Raw genomic sequence first — 7,160 nt, forward strand, 5'->3', positions numbered from 1 at the left:
GTTAACCCATCTCTGATTTTGGTTGTCAAAAATGAGGGGAAAACTCTTATTTTGCCATGCTGCTGACATCTCTCTGTAGGTCTCCTTTGCACATCAACTGTCCCCCAAGACTGTAGAATCCTACACATTAATGCTCTCATGTTCCAAACCCCATACATCTTTATCAGGTCTGAAAATTAACAAGGTTAATCCCTCTCGTGTTTTGGGACCACTGAACCCACAACCACTCTGAGTAGGGTTCCTGACAACATGCTTCAGATGAGGAAACTGAGGCTCAGATATTGGGCATTAATGCTCAAAGTGACGCGGGCAGTGGATGGAGGAATATTTAAATAAGAATCAGCTTTAATCCCCAAATCAGAGCACTAACCTACTCTTGACCCCTAAAGCTGACGACAGGACCTCAAGATGAGGAGGAAATTTCTGCCCAAGGAAACTAGGAGCACTGAGGAGGCAGGAAGGGCTCAAATGTTTGTACCCAAAAAGATGGGGGTGGGAGTGACGTCAGCATCATGGCGGAGTGAGCTTTCCCGTGAACTCTTCCCCCAACAAGATACAACAAAAGGAACAGTCACAGACCAACAACGGAATCCCAGACAGTGAAAAGCTAGAGGGGAGGGATCCACACTGCCGCACATCTGAGAGTGGAACGTGCTGGGCCCCCGGAGGAAGTGGGGAGAGGTAAGGAGAACTCCTCTCCCTCCCCATCAGATCAGCGATCCCGGTCCACTCGGCTCCCAGAGAGGGGGGAGGGGCGGCCCTCGGCGGGGAAACCGTGGCTCTTTGGACTCTCTCAGCCAGTGGGAAACTCCGGCACAGAGGACTCAGAGGAGCCACAGGGCTACCATCAACATCTGAGCACCCCAGAGAGCGGATAAAGAGGGGCAAACGAGAAGCCTCCCACGTCAGGGACCCAGAGGGCAAAAGAGAGAGCTCCCCGCTCCCCGCAAACAGGACTCTACTGCTCAACCGACCAGACCAGACCTAGCGATCCGCGGCAGACCAGACCAAGTGATCTGCGACAGACCAGACCAAGCGATCCGCGGCAGACCTGATCAATCAACTGGACCCATGGATTGCAGCGGGAAAAAAAAAAAACAAAAAAAAACAAAACTGCGGATTGCAGCAGAAAAACCGGGGCAGAGCGCAGGGGGCTTAGACTACACAGTCCTTTACCACCAGACAGTGGCGGCAGGTGGAAATTGCAACCAGAGATTTCCAGGATGAGGAAAAACAAAACCAACACAGGAACCACAATGCAAAAATATATGAAATCATCAGACCAGAAACAAAATGACAAGCACCCAGAAATCAACCCCAAAGACACAGAAATCCATAAACTAAATGACAGAGATTTCAAAATAGCTATCATAAAAACACTCAACGAAATACGAGACAACACAGACAAACAATTCAATGAGAGTAGGAGTTTCTTCACAAAAGAGATTGAAATCATAAAGAAAAACCAATCAGTGCTGATGGAGATGAAGAACACAATGGAGGAGATAAAGGAGAATCTGGAATCTCTAAAGAACAGAGCTGACAATATGGAGGAAAGAATTAGCACCTTAGAGGATAGGAATACAGATATACTCCAGATGGAAGAGGAGAGAGAACTAAGACTAAAAAGAAATGAAGAAAGACTCCGAGAAATATCTGACTCTATAAGAAAATGTAACATAAGAATTATAGGTATTCCTGAGGGAGAGGAGAGGGAAAGAGGAACAGAGAGCCCTATTCAAGGAAATAATAGCTGAGAATTTCCCAAATCTGGGGAAGGAGCAGGAAATACCAGTAAGCGAAACCAACAGGACACCTATATATATTAACAGACAAAGGCCTTCACCACGACACCTAGTGGTAAGGCTAGCCAGGGTCAACGACAAAGAAACCATATTAAGGGCAGCTAGACAAAAACAAAAAATAACGTACAAAGGAACTCCCATCAGGCTCTCAGCGGATTTCTCAACAGAAACTTTACAGGCTAGAAGAGACTGGAATGATATATTCAAAATACTGAAAGACAAAAACTTTCAGCCAAGAGTACTCTATCCAGCAAAAATATCCTTCAAATATGATGGAGAAATAGTAACTCCCCCAGATAAACAAAAGCTAAGGGAGTTCATGGCTACGAGACCCCCACTACAAGAAATACTCAAGAAGGCCCTCAGGCCTGAAAAAAAGAAGAGAAAGGGAACACAAATCTTGGAGCAAGGAGAAAAATAGGTAGACAAACTCAGAAAAATAGTAGATCTTTACTGGACTAGGTTAGCAACCACTTAAATACTAAATTCAAAGATCAAAGGAAGAAATTCACCAAAAATAAATTTAACCTTATCACTGTAAACACACAGCCATAACACAAGATAGAATAAGGTATAACAAGAAAAACTTAGAAGGGGAAGAGGAAAGTGACTGAATTGACTTAGTATAAGGAAATAGGAGGCCATCAGATAATGGACTATCTCATACACAAGATTTTTTGCCCAAACCTCAAAGTAACCACTAAACAAATAATCAAAACAAAACCACGTATGATAAACAAAGAGAAAACTAGAAGAGTCATAAGACAGAACAACCAAACTGAATTGGCAGTCCGAAACAAATGGGACAAGAAACAAAGGAAATGCAAAAGAACCAGAAAATAAGTGACAAAACAGCAACATTAAGCCCTCATATATCAATAATTACCCTAAATGTAAATGGATTGAACTCTCCAATCAAAAGATACAGAGTGGCAGGATGGATTAAAAAGCAAGACCCAACAATATGCTGCCTTCAGGAAACACATCTTAGCACTAAAGCCAAACACAGGCTCAGAGTGAAAGGATGGAAGACAATACTCCAAGCTAATGGCAAACAAAAGAAAGCAGGTGTTGCCATACTCATATCAGACAAAGTAGACTTCAAGATAAAACAGGTTAAGAAAGACAAAGAAGGGAAATATATAATGATAAAAGGGACACTCCATCAAGAAGACATATCACTTATAAATATATATGCACCCAACATAGGAGCACCAATGTACATAAAGCAACTATTAACAAACCTAAAAGGAGAAATCAACAACAACATAATAATAGTAGGGGATCTTAACACCCCACTTACAGCAATGGATAGATCATCCAGACAAAAAGTCAATAAAGAAATAGTAGACTTAAATGAAAAACTGGACGAGATGGACCTAGTAGACATATACAAAGCACTCCACCCAAAAACAGCTGACTACACATTCTTCTCAAGCGCGCATGGAACATTCTCTAGGATAGACCATATGTTGGGAAACAAAGCAAGCCTCAATAAATTTAAGAAGATTGAAATCATAACAAGCATCTTTTCAGACCATAAGGCTATGAAACTGGAAATGAACCATGAAAAACAACTGGGAAAGTGACAAAAATGTGGAGATTAAACAACACGCTACTGAACAACCAATGGATCATTGATGAAATTAAAGGAGAAATCAAAAACTATCTGGAAACAAACGAAAATGATAATATGCCATATCAAACCATATGGGATGCAGCAAAAGCGGTCCTGAGAGGGAAACTCATAGCGATACAAGCCCACCTTAACAAACAAGAAAAAGCCCTAATAGGCAACCTTAAATTACACCTAACAGAACTAGAAAAAGAAGAACAAACAAAGCCCAAAGCCAGCAGAAGGAGAAAAATAATAAAAATCAGAGCAGAAATAAATGAAATTGAGACCAAAAAAACAGTAGAAAGGATTAATGAAACAAAGAGTTGGTTCTTCGAGAAGATTAAACAAAATCGACAAACCCTTAGCCAGGCTTACTAAGAAAAAAAGAGAAAAGGCTCAAGTAAATAAAATTAGAAATGAAAGAGGAGAAATTACAACGGATACTATGGAAATACAGAGGATTATAAGAGAATACTATGAGAAATTATATGCCAACAAATTGGACAATCTAGAAGAAATGGATAAATTCTTAGACTTATACAACCTCCCAAAATTGAACCAAGAAGAAATGGAGAATCTGAATAGACCAATAACAAGTAAAGAGATTGAAATAGTAATCAAAAACCTCCCAAAAAATAAAAGTCCAGGACCAGATGGCATCTCCAGTGAATTTTACCAAACATTCAAAGAAGATTTAATACCCATCCTTCTCAAACTATTCCAAAAAATAGAGGAAGATGGAACACTTCCTAAATCATTCTACGAGGCCAACATCACCCTGATACCAAAACCAGACAAAGACAATACAAAGAAAGAAAATTACAGGCCAATATCGCTATGAAGATTGATGCAAAAATCCTCAACAAAATATTGGCAAACCGAATACAACAATACATTAAAAAGATCATACACCATGATCAAGTGGGATTTATACCAGGGACGCAGGGATGGTTCAACATCCGCAAATCAATCAACGTGATACATTACATCAACAAAACAAAGAATAAAAACCACATGATCATCTCAATAGACGCAGAGAAGGCATTTGACAAGATACAACATCCATTTATGATAAAAACTCTCAATAAAATGGGAATAGAAGGAAAGTACCTCAACATAATAAAGGCCATGTATGACAAACCCACAGCCAACATCATACTCAATGGGGAAAGACTGAAAGCCATTCCTCTCAGAACAAGAATGAGGCAGGGCTGCCCACTCTCACCACTCCTGTTCAACATAGTACTGGAGGTTTTGGCCAGAGCAATTAGGCAAGAAAAAGGAATAAAAGGAATCCAAATAGGTAACGAAGAAGTGAAACTCTCACTATTTGCAGATGACATGATTGTATATATAGAAAACCCTAAAGAATCTGTTGGAAAACTATTAGAAACAATCAACAACTACAGCAAAGTTGCAGGGTACAAAATCAATCTACAAAAATCAGTTGCATTTCTATATGCTAATAATGAACTAACAGAAAGAGAGCTCAAAAAGATAATACCATTTACAATTGCATCAAAAAAAATAAAATACCTAGGAATAAATCTTACCAAGGAGGTGAAGGACCTATACAATGAGAACTACAAGATGTTATTGAAAGAAATGCATGATGACATAAAGAAATGGAAAGATATCCCATGCACGTGGATTGGAAGAATAAACATAGTTAAAATGTCTATATTACCTAAAGCAATCTACAGATTCAATGCAATCCCAATCAGAATCCCAATGACATTCTTCACAGAAATAGAAAAAAGAATACTAAAATCTATATGGGGCAACAAAAGACCCCGAATAGCTAAAGAAATCCTAAAAAAAAAAGACCAAAGCAGGAGGCATCACAATCCCTGACTTCAAAACATACTACAAAGCAATAGTAATCAAAACAGCATGGTACTGGTACAAAAACAGACACACAGATCAATGGAACAGAATTGAAAGCCCAGAAATAAAACCACACATATACGGACAGCTAATTTTTGACAAAGGTGCTAAGAACATGCAATGGAGAAAGGAAAGTCTCTTCAATAAATGGTGTTGGGAAAACTGGACAGCCACATGCAAAAGAATGAAAGTGGACCACGTGCTATCGCCATTCACAAAAATTAACTCAAAATGGATCAAAGACCTGAAGGTGAGACCTGAAACTATAAAACTCATAGAAGAAAATATAGGCAACACACTACTTGACATTGGTTTTAAAGGAATCTTTTCAGATGACATGCCTACCCAGACTAGGGAAACTAAAGAAAAAATAAACAAGTGGGACTTTATCAGATTAAAGAGCTTTTATAAGACAAATGAAACCAGAATCAAGATGAACAGGCAACCAACCAGCTGGGAGAGAATATTTGTAAAACATACATCTGACAAGGGGTTGATCTCCATAATATATAAAGAACACACACAACTGAACAACAAAAAAACAAACAACCCGATCAAAAAATGGGCAGAGGAAATGAACAGACACTTCTCCAAGGAAGATATACAGATGGCCAATAGGCACATGAAAAGATGCTCAACATCACTAATCATCAGGGAAATGCAAATCAAAACAACACTAAGATACCACCTCACACCTGTTAGAATGGCTATAATCACCAAGACAAAAAACAACAAATGTTGGAGAGGATGTGGAGAAACAGGAACCCTCATACACAGCTGGTGGGAATGCAAATTGGTGCAGCCTCTATGGAAAACGGTATGGAGATTCCTCAAAGAATTAAAAATAGAGATGCCCTATGATCCAGCCATCCCACTACTGGGAATCTATCCAACGAACCTGAAATCAACAATTCAAAGAGGCTTATGCACCCCTATGTTCATTGCAGCATTATTCACCATAGCCAAGAAGTGGGAGCAACCTAAGTGTCCCTTGACTGACGATTGGATCAAGAAGATGTGGTATATATACACAATGGAATACTACTCAGCTATAAAAAAAGACAAAATCGTCCCATTTGGAACAACACGGATGGGCCTGGAGTGTATTAAGTTAAGTGAAATAAGCCAGAAAGAGAAAGACAAACACTGTATGATCTCACTCATATGTGGAATATAAAGCAACACATGGACAGAGAAAACTGGACTGTGGCTACCAGGGGCAGTGGGGGTCGGGGGTGGGGGGAGGGGGGTGGGGGTGGGCACAAGGGGTGAAAGGAGTCATATATATGGTGATGGACAAACAAAAATGTACAACCCAAAATTTCACAATGTTAGAAACCATTAAAACATCAATAAAAAAAAAAAAAGATGGGGGTGGATGGTATCACAAGAAAAAAGAGAAGTCCCTGAAGGGGTCTGTGATAGAAAGAAAGCCCACACTCCGGGCCTAGGAGAGGAGTGATGTTTCCTTCCCTTCTTTGCCTGTATTTCTCCTTTGTGCTCATTGTCACAATGACCTCGACCTGAACTGTAGAGTGAGATGTTGAGCATGTGTCTTTGTTGTTCTGAGCTCTGCAGTGCAGCAGGATCCTGCGTCTTCCCTGAAGCATCTCCAGGACCTGGAATGACCACTGTCCATGGTGAGGACCCCACAGGGATGTTCTGATGGACAGGTTGAGGGTGAAGGAGACCCCATGGGGGAGGTTCTGAGAAGGAAGTCCTACCCTGGGTCACCCTCACCTAGAAGGGCATCTCTGCCTCTATTTGTTGCTCCAAACTCTAAATGAGAGTCACGCTCCTGGGGAAGTCAGTTCCCCTTCCTGTGGGGCTGCTGACTTGACATCCCCATA

The sequence above is a fragment of the Ceratotherium simum genome, chromosome 33, assembly GCF_057802395.1.
Source record: "Ceratotherium simum simum isolate JZ-2026a chromosome 33, ASM5780239v1, whole genome shotgun sequence".
NCBI lineage: Eukaryota > Metazoa > Chordata > Mammalia > Perissodactyla > Rhinocerotidae > Ceratotherium > Ceratotherium simum.